Genomic DNA, 11,974 nt, shown 5'->3' with positions numbered 1-11,974 from the left:
CTATACGGAAAATTGTAGAAAATGGAACTAGTAGTATTCGTGAAGATGAAGAAATAACACTCAAAAACATTGAAAACCACAACAGAGAGAAAAATAAAATATCGGATTACATTAATTACCATTTTTATATGCACCACAGATCCTAAATTTAAATTTCAAAAAACAAAAAATAATAGTGGCTCGAAGGTTTGACTGTAATATAAACATTCCCCCAACTAATTAACAATAATTAATTAGGGTGATTAGGAGCCTGAAGCCTAAAATGGCAGCAGGTGTAGATGAAGTAGGGTACCTGTTACAATAATGGCTGCAGTGCAGATTGCAAAACTTACAGCTCACACTGCAAATCTATCATTTAGTGAAGGTGTGTTTCCTCAGTCGATAAAGGTCTCAAATGTAATATCATTCCTTAAAAATGGAGACAGAAATAAAATATAGAACTACCATCCCATATTACTGCTTTCTGCTTTCTCCAAAATATTTGAGAAAATATCGAAATTAATAGTCACTTGTTACCTAGACAAAAATACATGCTGGAACTGCAATCAACATGGTTTTCGTGCAGACCACTGCACAGTAACTGCAGTCACAGACTACTCTCAATAAATTATTAAAAAATTTGAAAAACACCAAAGTGTAATAGGAATTAATTTACATCTGAGTAAAGCATTTGATACTGTCTGTCATGAAAGCCTTCTGGGCAATTTGAAAGCAATAGGCATTAGAGGAACAGCAAAATGTAGTTTCAGTCTTATCTCAAGAACAGCTTTCAGATCACAGTACTCATCACTATTAGTTTGAATCAAAAAATAAGTCTAGTTTCGGAAAGAAAAGAAGTAACTATATGTGTCCTGCAGGGAAGCACCTTAGGCCCACTACTCTTTCTTATTTATGTGAATGACTTGCATTTGACACAGGATTAAGCGAAACTTGTATTATTTGCTGATGGTACAAACCTAATACTGAGTGACATTAAAAGCTCACTACATATTCATCAAATAACATCTTGAAAATTATTGACTTGTTTCTGTGCAAACAAACTTTCACTGAATGCAAACAACAAATTACATACAGTTTCGAAAAATAGTTCAGGATGAGGACATTATTCTAGAATAGAATGATAGTGAAACAGAGAGACTTCAGTTTGCAAAAGTACTTGATCTCCATATAGATGAAGTTTTAAGTTGGAAAAACCATGTTAGATGCCTTCCAGAAAGGCTCAACTCAGCCTGATTTGTCTTGAGAGTTATTTCAAATATTTGCACTTCTGAGGGCACCAGAATGGCATAATTTCGATGTTTCCATTCTGGTGCTTCATATGCGATAACTTTCTGGGCCAGTTGAAAATCTAATTTAAAAGAAATTTTTACCCTAAAAAACGGGCTGTCCGAGGAATTACACACAGCTAAACAGAAGCCCAGAAGTTAGGAATTCTCACTTCGCCATCACTGTACATATTCAGGTGTGTACTTGTAACCAAAGTGAACCTAAGCAATCTCCACACAAATTCAGACTGTCACAATTATATCACAAGGAACAAGAATGATTTGCATGTAGAATATACGAAAAGAACATCACCTCAGAAGCATGTAAGCTATGTTAGGGTTAAACTTTATAAAGATTTAAAGAATATTATAAAATTCAAATTAGGATTTAAGAAATACTTAGTTGGAAAATGTTACTATTAAGTAAATGAATTTAATGAATCATCACAATAAATGCAATGGACCTGTTTGTTAAATGTTTTGAGATGACTTTATTTTCTTTGTGTATTTTGTATTCCTTCAAAACTCCAACACTTTAGTCTCTATATTATTATTGATGATGATTAAAACTTACAACATTTTCAAACAGAGTTTAAATTTACTGTTAATTTTATGTAATCTCAGGCTGTAATAGACCAGAAAATTCATCACCACAGACGAGGAGGTACAATTATGTGTTAACTGCTGTGAAAAGTTATATATTTTGCATTTATTATGTTGAATTTTATATAAGTTTAGCCTATTATCTACAGTTTATTTTGTATGAATTCTGTCTTTAGTAGTGATTGATTTAACCTGACTTATCGCTTGACAAAATGTAAATTTACTGTTTTATTTTTGTCTGCATTTCAGTTTTGTACTGCATTGTTAACCCATTCCCGTTTATGACAAGTCCAATATCGCTTGTACGATGGAATGGATGATAAATAAATAAAAAACAAATAAAAATAATAAAATAACTTATAGATATGTTTTTAAGGTAATAATTTTATGATAGAGCAACAACGATGTACTCGAAAACATTTTAGTTTATATAATGAAGTAAGAGGTCTTGAATATTAACGAAAGAACCCATTTAACTTAGATATCATAACAAAAAATTTTTATCTAATAAAGTCAGCAGACCTCATGTATTATGAACCCCATACATAATACTACTAGAAGCATGCCTTCTGTTGCAAAGATTGTCAACCAAACAACTTCAAATAATAATAAAATACTACCAAATGAGGCATTCTTTAACTGCGGCTACACTGACACGAAAGACAAGAGACAGACTGACAGAGTACGGAGTAAGAAGTACGCCGAGGACCCGCTAATGTGCGAAGAATGCGTACGGCGCACGAGGGTTAATACCACAGATCAAAATCCTCTTTTCCGACTAGTCCTATAGCTGTGTGGTAGAGTGCTCGCCTGTTATGTGGATGGCCTCTAGGCACACATAAACCGGAGCGATCCATGAACCATTCAAATTACGGCACTCACAGTCCGTGATGCGAAGCCTTTCCAAAGACAAACGCGCTTAGTCATGATGTGGATAGTAGCTGTGACAGCTCACGCAGCCATCACAAAAAGGCAAACGGACAAAGCTTAGTATAAGTGGGCAGAGCATAAGGGGACAAAACAGTGCTGGAAACATCGGGAGGCGTTCCAGAACTTCGTGGAGATTTCACTGGACGCCTTCCGCAACCCGTGACCAACGCCGGCCACCCACAACAAACACGCCCTCGTCGTCGCTGCCGACGCCCTCACTCCTCTGCCGCATCCCACAAAAGACGAAAGTGAGGAGTATTGGTGAAAGAGACTGATCTTTCTTCACTTAAAAGAGTATCTCATGTTCTTAAGCTTCTTGAGTCCTTTCTCGTGTGCAAAAACAACGATCACTCTTCATCATGCGAGATTATCTGTGTATTTAAACTATGTTCCCTATGTGTGAATGTGTATTCAAACAGAGTTTCTATTTATAAATCTGCTCTCTCTCTCTCTCTCTCTCTCTCTCTCTCTCTCTCTGTTAGCGAATTTCTTAAATTTCATTCGCTTTTGTCTAAATCAATATGGCATAACTTTACATATAATGTAATACCCTTTCTTCCTCATATGCCAGTATAAATTAATGTGCCATTAGATGTAGCATCAATGTCACCTCAGTTGTTTATAAAAGAATATCTATCTCATATCTAAATCATATACAGTCATTGTTTGCTTGTAGTGTGCCCGAATAAACTAAAAAAAAAAAGACGGACCACGAAGAAATTGTGGCGGGAAATCGGTATATGTGACGTGGCGAACATGTTCAGACAAACAAATGAATACAATTTCAGGAAACGGTTGGTATCTCATCGATGTCTGGAGCGTTTCCAGACACGTCTCGGCTGGTCGTTCCAGCTCAGTTCGAAACGGGACTCATCAATGAAGGCAATATTACTCCAGTGAACGAGATTTTAGATCAAAGACATTTCTGGACACCCCCGGACAGCGGTGGGATACCAACCTGGCTCTATCCCGCAATACTGCCCCACAGCCAGGAGCAATGATGTAGGGAGCCACTTATTTCCAAAGTAAGACAACTTTCGTTGTCATTCGCGGCGGTCTTAGAGCACAACGGTCCGTCGACGTTATTCTACTCACGGTTTGGTTGCCCTTCATGGCAAGCCATCCTGGGCTTTATTTCAGCAAGATAATGCCCGCCTGCAAACCCGAGAATTCCTACTGCTTGCTTTGGTGCTTGCCAAACCCTACCTTTGCCAGAAACGTGGCCGGATATCTCCCCAATTGAGAACGGGTGGAGGATTATCGAGAGAACCCTCCAGCCATTCGTGATTTTGGCGATATTGCATACCATTTCTTGTTGTTGTGCTCTTCAGTCCAGAAACTGGTTTGATGCAGCTCTCCGTGCTACTCCATCCTGTGCAAGCTTCTTCATCTCCCAGTACCTACTGCAACCTACACCCTTCTGAATCTGTGTAGTGTATCCATGTCTTGGCCTCCCTGTACGATTTTTACCCTCCACGCTGCCCTCCAATATTAAATTGGTGAGCCCTTGATGCCTCAAAATATGTCCTACCAACCGATCCCTTCTTCTAGTCAAGTTGTGCCACAAACTCCTCTTATCCCCAATTCTATTCAATACCTCTTCATGTTATGTGATCTAATCTTCAGCATTCTTCTGTAGCGCAACATTTCGGTAGCTTCTATTCACTTCTTGTCCAAACTATTTATCATCCATGTTTCACTTCCATAAATGCCTACACTCCATACAAATACTTTCAGAAACGACTTTCTAACCCTTAAATCTATACTCGATTTTAACGAATTTCTCTTCTTCAGAAGCGCTTTCCTTGCCATTGCCAGTCTACATTTTATATCCTCTCTACTTCGACCATCATCACTTATTTTGCTCTCCAAATAGCAAAACACATTTACTACTTTAAGCCTCTCATTTCCTAATCTAATTCCCTCAGCATCACCAGATTTAATTCGGCTACATTCCGTTATCCACGTTTTGCTTTTGTTGATGTTCATCTTATTTCTCATCGGCGAACCTCAAAATTTTTATTTCTTCTACATGAGTTTTAATTCCTACTCCGAATTTTGCTTTTGTTTGCTTTACTGCTTGCTCAATATACAGATTGAATAACATCTGGGATAGGCTACAACCCTGTCTCACTCCCTTACCATCCACAGTTTCCCTTTCATGCCCCTCGACTCTTATAACTGCCATCTCGTTTCTGTACAAATTGTAAATAGCCTTTCGCTCCCTGTATTTTACCACTGCCACCTTCAGAATTAGAAAGAGATTATTTCAGTCAACATTACAAAAAGTTTTCTCTAAGTCTAAAAATTCTAGAAACGTAGGTTTGCCTTTCCTTAATCTATTTTCAAAGATAAGTCATAGAGTCAGTATAGCCTCACGTGTAATCAAATGTGTTTCTTTAAGAATTGCCTGTTCCGAACATAAACTGCAAAAAATGTCGCTCTGCCCAGTATCTTAACAGGTTTCTAGACATTTTTATGTAAAAATAAATCTCAGCATTAGAAAATAAAGAGAATCGCCAAAAAAGAGAAACATCCCATTATAATACAATAGTATCTTTGATAATTTAGAGAGTAAAGTTTACATCCATTAAAAAATCACTGCTGGGTATGGTGTCTCTTTACTAGCATTCCCATGAAGTGTGAAGTTCATAAATATGAAATATTTTTGTAATTTTTTTAATGTAAACAATTTTTGTTAACAGTCTTTTACAAATGAACGGAATTTACAAATTTATATTTGCCACGAAAACTGTTTTTTATGTGCAATAATGTAATTTGGAATAAGAAGACTTGCATTTTTCATAAAAAGGAAACTTAGATATACTTTAATTAGGATATGTGTACAATGAATTTTATATTTAAATGACGTAGATGCCCGAATTGAGGGGAATAAAAAACGAAAAAATGATGATCGAAACGAGACTGGAACCTTTCTCGAGCGCTACTGATTTTTCCCCCTTCTTTATTCATTTTACGCTTCACACTCGGAAAACTTCAAAACCTATTTTCTTGATAATTTTTGACAGTTGTGTCGAACTGCTTTGGGAAATTGATATCTGAGTTCCGAGCTTCACGTATCCAGTTGGTGCGTGGTCACCTCGTTAGATGGTCAAAACGAGCGGTGAATTCAACATAATTATATCACAGGAAGCACTTGTCTTCTTCGCTCTCCCTATTATTTCCTCATTGTTTCTGTTTCTTCGTGTTACATATTCTCTTAAGTTTTTAAATTTATCGCCGGCCGCGGCGGGCGAGCTGTTCTAGACCCTTCAGTCCGGAACAACGCGGCTGCTACGGTCGCAGGTACGAGTCCTCCCTCGGGAATGGATATGTGTTATGTCGTTAGGTTAGTTAGGTTTAAGCTGTTTTAAGTTTTGGGGAATGATGACCTCAGCTGTTATGTCCCATAGTGCTTAGAGCCATTTTTAAATTTGTCCACTTTTTCGTCTACGTTTTTACAACGTTCATTTTCCAAAGTGTATTACATGTTAGCTCATTCAAATGCTTGAGTATATATACATATTATATATAAAGACCTCTACCGCTTTTTTTCTGTTTGTGTATGCTGTTCTTCATGAACTACTGTAGGAGTTTTGATTTGGTTTTTATTGATAGACTGATTCACGCGTAAGATTTATGTGTATAATTAAAGTAATGACGAGCGGGTAATATATGTACTCTTATCTGTTCATATTTAAGTGGCGTTTGGAATGACATGTCGTTTCAATGATGGGAACTACGAAAAGGTTAATTACGGAGGAGGCGGTGTATGATGCAAAACGCGGTAAAGTAAACAGCTGTTGCAACTCCAGAGAGCAGCGAAGGTTGACGAGAATCTCTACAGATCCTGTCACTACGCATCTAGGTCTACACATATTACAAATTTAAGTTTCTCAACTCGTCTTTCCGCTATCCGTGCGAAGCCAGATCGTATTGCTTGTGTAATTCTAATCTTTGTCACGTAACGTATATTAAATGCACAGAACGTGCAGCTAGAACCTCAGTGTGTATGAACTTTGCCTATATTCTGTTTTTCATATGCAATGGGTAGCCTCGTACTAGCTTCCAACTATCTCTTTTTTTGTATTGTCCCATCATTGTTTAATCTCCTTACTGCCGCTATGAGGCAATGCTTTGGTGTATCTCGAATACAGGTTGACTAATTCACACAAATGTATGTCCAGTAAAGAATAGCGACTATAACATATTGTTCACATGACTTGGTACCCAACCCTTGTAGGTCATCTTGGGCGCTACTCTGTGGGCAATGCGTCGTCACGCACTCTCACGTGACGTGTTTACAAGAAATTGGAATGAAAGGGTAAAACCTTTGGTAACACATTTTATGCAGATCGTTGGTACCGGCTGTCGCCGCCGTTCTTTTGTGGAGACCCATAAATCTGACGGGCTGTAGGAACTCTTAAACTGCTCGGCTTACAACAATTTACGACGCTCCATAAAGCGTAGCAGTGCTGCGAGTCGTTAAATGCGGAGATTTCTGGTAGTGTGCTAGAAATCAACGAGAATTTATTTCCTTGGTAGTTAGACTCTAGCACCTTTCCTCGTCGTCCACGAAATCTTGCACAAGTGTCCACATAGCAATCTAGGTCATGGTTTTGTATCCAATTGTTTATTGTTATTTCAATCATTCTAGAAAATTTTGAATTTGGTATGAGTGCAATGCCCAAATTCGTAAGATTCGTGTTTGTTACTTCGACGATTACTACTCAGGATATCTGTCATTCGATGTTCTGACTGTTGTAAATGAGATAGGGATTTTTCATATTTAAAAGTTGTATTTGTGAGCTAAATAAAGTGGGTGAACGTGTGAAAAAATCTGACCTATCCCTCTAGGAAGTTGGTCCATTCAAATTGAAGAGAGGAGCAAAACAGTTGTTCCAGTTTCTTCGTACAGTCTACCACTAGAGAAACCAGTAAGAAAAAGGTGCTACTGAAGCAAAGAGTTTCCCACTGACTTGAGGAATTTGCGAGACTAGCGAAGGCAATCGAATTCTAACGAAGCGTTTGGGAAATGTTATGGGAAAACGTTATGTATGATGACCTATACCAGTAAAGCCAAGAATGAGAAAATATTATGAACTGTGTCTATTCAGTAATCATTTGCTTATTACATTCGATGGAGTGTGTGAAAATAGTCTGGGGAACGTATTACAGAAGTGTCAAGGAAAAACGGGAATCGACCATTTAAATCGCTTGCTGAAATGACAGAACGATAGCAGCAGAGCATGGCTGTGTACAAATTTTTATGTCTTTCGATTGACCGCAGTGATATGCATCTGGTATTCAGAAAATATTCCGCAAAGCCTGATAGCACCCTCAAACGCCACAAATTCACGCCAAGAAGGCCCTAATTGAAGATAAATAACATGCTTCTTGCTGACGGTAACCCCTGTAACTGATTAATCATTTAAACGTGGAAACATTGAAACGCGAAGGCCGCATTTTCGATTAAGTAATACTTAGGATGCGCACTTCAAATGCAGGAAAACGACAAACATTCGATTGTGGTGCACTAGCTTCGAGGATGGTAATACACATGCTTCAGAATAAATTTTAATTGTTTACATTTACGGGGTCATTGTAAAGATTACCTAATTGTTCCATGTCTATAAATTTAGTCGATTGTATCCCAGTGAAACTATGCTGTTACTGCCACTTTGCTTTTGCTTTCCTCCCTCACGTCAGTTTCCTTATTGTTGCTTTGGCGATTAGGATGAAACAAATAAATCATAGCCTCATAAAAAAATAATTTACCAGCGCGCAACGGAATAATGTCTTATTAGCGAACAGATATTGGAAAGTGACTTGGAGGATTCCGATGTGATTCAGCACTGAAAGCATTCTGCTACTCTTTCTCACTGTTCAAGTATGGATAAAGTCTCGTGAACTCTATGTATACAGAGTGAATTACCTAAAACTCGCACGGCAAATACGTGGAAATGGAAAGTGCTCTTGACGTGTGGTTTTCACAGAATGGATTGATAGTCAAGAAATCGTATTGTTAGCCACTCAAAAGACTGCAATAATACATAGAAAGCGAATTTTTTGTGCAAACATACACTTTTTTAAATGGAACAATGCCTATTGACATTAAGAGATTAAAATGAGGGGTAATTAGAATGTCAGTGGTGATTGCTGCAGGATTTTAGTGCGAGTCGTGTACGAGATATTGTATTTTGAAAAGTTCCCACACCGACACTTGTGCAATATCTTAGTTATGCGGATTCTGACCAGTAACAAGACAGATGACCATCACGTCATGTTCAAAATGACCACCGGCGGCGGTAACACAAGCATCCAGTCTGATATGGAACGACTGCTGCACACGTACTAACATTTCAGCGGAGATGTCCGAGCATGTTGCAGTAATAAGTCGTTGCATATCATCGGGTGTAGTTCGTATATCGTTGTGGGCAGAGTAGTTCAGCTTTCCCCACAGAAAAACGTCTACAGGTGTCTAATCTGGGGAAATGGCCGGCCGATGTACAGGTCCCCTGCGTCCAATCAAACGATTTGGAAACAATTCGTGAAGACGTGCTGTAGTACTTCGTACACTCTAGGCTGGACAGCCACCATGTTGGAAGCACGGGTTCCTCCTAGTCTGCAGAGGAACGTCTTATTGCATATGTGGAAGATATCTGTTAAAAGGCTGCGATACTTGTGCACTTTCACTGTTCCGTTTACGAAAAGCAGGCCTATGAGCTGACCGTTCAGTAGCCCACACAACACGTTTGCACTCCATGGACACTGACGTTCCACCTGACGAAGCCAACAGGAATTGTCAACAGACCAGCAGTGCATGTTTCGGCAGCGTACCTGGCCATGATTGTTAAAAGTGCATCATCTGTAAACAATATACATGATACACCTGGAGTATCCTGTCTTAATACCCGTGTACACAAGCTAACGCGTTTTCCATGCAGGTCTTAATGGAGAGAGATGTGATAGGCAAGGAACCTATGTCGAAGCAGAATGGCTAGGACACTTGCCTGACTCATACCACTTCCTTGTTCGATTGCGTGGGATCTAACGTGCGGATCGGCAACGGCCTTGCCGCAGTGGATACACCGGTTCCCGTGAGATCACCGAAGTTAAGCGCTGTCGGGCGTGGCCGGTGCTTGGATGGGTGGCCATCGGGGCAGCCATGCACTGTTGCCATTTTTCGGGGTGCACTCGCCTCGTAATGCCAACTGAGGAGCTACTCGACCGAATAGTATTAGCTCCGGTCACAGAAGACCATCACAATCGGGAGAGTGGTGTGCTGACCACACGACCCTCCTATCCGCATCCTCAACTGAGGATGACACGGCGGTCGGATGGTCCCGATGGGCCACTTGTGGCTTGAAGACGGCGTGCTGTAACGTGCGGATCAACTACAACAGCAACAAGAACATTAATTTCCCCCACTTCTGTCGTCACTTGTTACCTCCTGTTACGATGTCTCGGTGTTGCACCACCACTTTCACGTAATTGGTTGAAGAGTTTGATAAATCAATGCCGATACGATTGACGTCTATTGCGGTGTCTTGTCTGATACATCGTACAAGAACGAACTGCATTCTTCGTATACTCTCCATAGACCATCAGCACGTTGGTTTCTTATGCATTCCATCGTCCATTCACGACCTACTGCTTGGACTGTCACACACAAACTGACCAGCAAATCAATAGCCATTGTTCTATTTAAAGAAGGATATGTTTGCACAGAAAATACACTTCCTAAAGTATTATTACAAAATGTTGATTGGCTCACAACGTGTGACCAATCCATTCTGTGAAAACCGCACATCGATAGCATTCTCAATTTCCGCAATATGCACGGAGCAAATTTTAGGCGATTCACCCTGTGTATGGTGAGATGCTTCCAAACTTAAAATCATAATATTTTATTTTTCAATAAAAGATAACTAGTACAAACGTATTTCCAATAACTAGCAAAACAACAAGCAATAATTTTAGTTAACGTCAAAGATGCCTCCATCTGGAAAGGAAAAGAGGTAATTGGTAATGATAAAGCAAAATATTTCTCGCATTCCTCACTAACACACATGGAAAACACGACTTTCTATTAATTACTGTTCATTACAATAAAACACTGATGACAGGATAGGGAAGCAGCAATCACTAAGAAACGTAATAACATTACAAAACCCCTCCCCATCAAAACCGAGCAAAAGTGACCTTAATCGAATAGATAAATCACAAAGCTAACACATGGTGATATCTTTGTCCCAAGACCAGAAAGAATGTTCAGACCGAATGTTCAGACGACCACGTCTCCTAGCTTAACCGTTTCTGCGAGAAGTGATCGGAAGCATCACTTCTAGAGATAACAATCTTCTGTCCTTAAGACTGGGGGGAGAGATTCATTGGGTTCAAAAATGACCAACCAAAATCTCTCGTTCCCGTTATAACGTTCTCATCCTTGTCTGAATCTGTCTCCGTCCAGTCTACGACCACCCTTCGTTTAAAAAAGGTCGGGGAAGAGTTCCCTTCGATTAAAATAACCAACCACTTTCTCCCTTCAGACCTCGCCATTTATAGCCGACTCTGTTGTTTCTAAAACCGACAATGACTAGAGAGCGGTTCCTAGAAGAGAATGGTGAAGGCGGCGGGGGGTGGGGGCAGACGTTCGTTGGGTTTGAAACTACAAAATTAACTCATGGAAGATTGTCACGATGGGCGCTGTATCTACAGGAATTTGACTTCAGTATTGTTTACATACAGGGATCTTGAAATATTATTGCTGATGCTTTATCACGTGCACCTATGGGTTTGAAACAAAGTGCTGAGGAGGACTGCAAAGGAAACAATTATTGTTTGATGTATATTCAAGGTGTTGCGTTCGAAAATTTTATTTCGTCTTCGCTCCAGGACATCGCTAAGGAGCAAAACAAGGATCCAATCTGGAAGGATATTAAGGAGAAGTGGAGGATAAAGGAAAGCGTAGCGATTACACAGTATTATTTAGTTCGCAATGATATTCTTTTTAAACGAAAATCGGTCGACAACTCTGTTTGGTTATTTGTATTCCTGATGAGTGGGTCAATAAATTGATTTGGTACACACATATCAGTTATGCACACTTTGGTCCCAGAAAATGCTTTCATAAATTACGAGAAAATTGCTACTTCAGTAATATGGAAAAACGT

At 39.4% G+C, this 11,974-nt stretch overlaps 1 pseudogene; it reads left to right on the top strand.

The window, feature by feature from the left end:
* The first annotated feature begins 9,862 nt into the window (after nt 1-9,862).
* Nucleotides 9,863-9,980, top strand: LOC124709227 (annotated as a pseudogene).
* Nucleotides 9,981-11,974: the final 1,994 nt, after the last annotated feature.

The sequence above is a fragment of the Schistocerca piceifrons genome, chromosome 7 (genome assembly GCF_021461385.2).
Source record: "Schistocerca piceifrons isolate TAMUIC-IGC-003096 chromosome 7, iqSchPice1.1, whole genome shotgun sequence".
Taxonomy (NCBI): Eukaryota; Metazoa; Arthropoda; class Insecta; order Orthoptera; family Acrididae; genus Schistocerca; species Schistocerca piceifrons.
Note: the sequence above shows the minus strand (reverse complement) of the source record. Positions and strands in the feature narration are given on the sequence as shown.